This window comes from Polyodon spathula, chromosome 4 (genome assembly GCF_017654505.1).
Source record: "Polyodon spathula isolate WHYD16114869_AA chromosome 4, ASM1765450v1, whole genome shotgun sequence".
Classification (NCBI taxonomy): domain Eukaryota; kingdom Metazoa; phylum Chordata; class Actinopteri; order Acipenseriformes; family Polyodontidae; genus Polyodon; species Polyodon spathula.
In genome coordinates this window covers 16,821,659-16,824,576 of record NC_054537.1, presented here as the reverse complement: position 1 = coordinate 16,824,576, position 2,918 = coordinate 16,821,659, and positions in this window count along the sequence as shown.

The following is a 2,918-nucleotide window of genomic DNA, read 5'->3' as shown; positions in this document are numbered from 1 at the left end:
ATTATGAACAATAAATTAACACACCTTTATAAACTAGGTCATAAGGGTAACACATTTAACATACATGAAATTGTACCACAATTAATTAACAAAGCAACAACACTTTTCCCATCCCAGCATCCTCTGTACCTTATTTGTATGCCAGCACCCCTTCCAAAGGCTGACTCAAATATGAACGTTGAATGTTCAGTAATTCTCCAGACGTTCACGGTGCTGTACAGCCACTTTGGGAACCTTCTTGATGGGGCGTGGCCTGTACAGGTGCAGCCCGTCCCATTTGAACAGGAGGAGATCCAGTACACTGGAGGAGACAGTTAACAGAGAAATCAGGCAGTTTAAACTTGGGACTTGGGGAGGCTAGAGCCAAGTGGAGTTACACTACAAATTGCACAGCAAATAACAAATAAAATAATCAAAAAGAGGATTGGAAATTATGTAGATGGGAACAAGAACAAAATAAAGTTCAATCAAATTGTTGACAATGTTCAAAAACTTATATTCCTATATTTAAACAGAAGTAGCATTTGAAATATATTTCTAGAATTAGAAGCCATAGTCAATGTGGATAACTGTGACATTGTAGGAATAGTGGAATCCTGGTTAACTCCAAATGATGGAGACAGGTTTAACCTGGAAGGTTAGTTAGGAAAGACAGACCTGATAACAGGGGGAGGGGTTGCAATGTACATACTGGAAAGTAATGGCAACAACAGTGAATTAATATGGATTAAATGAAACAAATCTAAATGTTTAACAGTGGGAGTCTGTTATAGGCCCCCAAGTTCTGATGAATCAAGAAACATACGCAAGCATAAAAAAAAATAAGTAAGGAAGGGGACACCTTAAACTGGAACCACATGACCTCAGACAACAGTTCAGACATTGGAATGATTGAGTTAGGGCAAGATTGTTTCTTATCACAACTGGTGAATGCCCAAACTAGATACAATTAATCTTTAGATTTGGTATTAACAAACACTTAAGCAAAAATACACAATTTACAGCTAATAGCCATAAGGAACAAGTGACCATAATATTGATAGAGTTTGTGGCAAATAAATCAAGGGCAGTACATACATCAAAGACAATGGTTTACAATTTCAGGAAAGCAGCTTACAAAGGAATGCAACAGGAGCCTCTAAACACAGACTGGGACAGAATATTAACAGATAATGAAGTTGAAAGCAATTGGATTTCATTTAGAAGTATAATGTTAGAAATGCAGGGTACATTTATCCCAAAAAATAGAAAAGGTACATTTAAGAAAAAGAAACCACGATGGGTAAATAAATCTATTAAACTGTCTATTAAAAACAAAAGAAAACTGTATCTTTCTATTAAAACAAAGGGCACAGCCTTACAAATAGAGTACAGAGAGGCAAGTAGAAACCTAAAAAAACAGACTAGGAGAGAGAACAGGTAATTAGAGAGACAAGTAGCTGTTGATAGTAAACTTATTATTTATATATTTAGAGTGATCAATTATTAATATTTTTTTTCCCCCAATTTGGAATGTTCAATTATGTTTTTCCTCCTCACCGCAGCGAGTTCCCACACAGCACAGTTGTTCTTTGGGTGTGTGAGCATCCTCTGATATCACAAGCCTAAAGCCAGAATTGCTTTTATGCTGAGCAGAGCAGAGGTGGGCGGGCTACCGATCCCGAAGAACAGAGATCAGCCCTGCTTTTTATCCACTCTGAATGTGCTTGGCATCTGGTCAGTAGGGTTCGCTGTTGCACGATGAGAAGTGATCCCCACTGCCACTGTCCAAGCTGTGTGACTCATCCTACGCACACTTTAACTGGAAGAACCACTCGGGGACCCCCAATAAACTTAATCCAAAAGGGTTTTTTTCAATATGTTAATGCTTAAAAAAAAAAAAAAAAAACTAAAGTGGAAGTCAGTAGTCTAAGTAACAGCAGTGGTAATTTAGTGACTAAAAACAAATAAATTGCAGATGTACTTAATCAATACTTTGTACAAGCATTTACAAAGGAAGACTTATACAATATATTAAGGTTAACAGAATGTTTGTTATAGAAGAGAATGAAGTACTAAGGGAGCTAGCTGCACTTATAATAAACACAATTCCCAGGGCCTGATTAAATCTACCCAGGAGTCCTTAGGGAAACTAGACAACAGATTTTTAAAACCACTATGTTATATATTCAACTAATCTATAAATAAAGGAACCAAAATTAACAATGTTGTTCCTATATTTAAAAAGAGAGATACATTTGACCATGGGAACTACAGACCTGAAAAGCACGGACACACACACACACACATGTAAACACATACATATATATATATATATATATATATATATATATATATATATATTATATATATATATATATATATATATAAGTTTTGTTTAATTAACTTAAAAACTTAAACTGGAAAAAGACAATCAATTTCTCTAAAAAGAAAAAAAATAAACAATTCACGACGAACAAGACAAAATGAAAAGTCCACCGCAAAGTTGCATAAAAAAAGATGAACATGATCTAAACAACATAACACCAAACTTGAATGGGCACTTCAGTGCTTTCTAAGCGGAAGTTGTTTAGCAGATGTTTATGCATGCGCAGTGCACTGCGTACCATTTTTTTTTTTAAATCCGCGTATCTAAAAATAACAACAGCGGACTGTGTTGCTAATACACAGTACAAAACAAATGATAGTGCTGTACTACTCGACACAAAAAATAGCGTTTGAATCTGTCGAGTTTTCAATCGTCGCGACATGTTTGTATTACAGTACTGTCACAACAAAATTGTAACACTTTCCATTGCTGCTACTGTTATGAGTACTAGTGTTACTGCTACTAACACAGGAAGCACTCTCCTCTGAACTCTGACTCCATCATTATTTCTGCCTTCTCTCATATCTAGCCGGATGTTCCCGGTACAGTG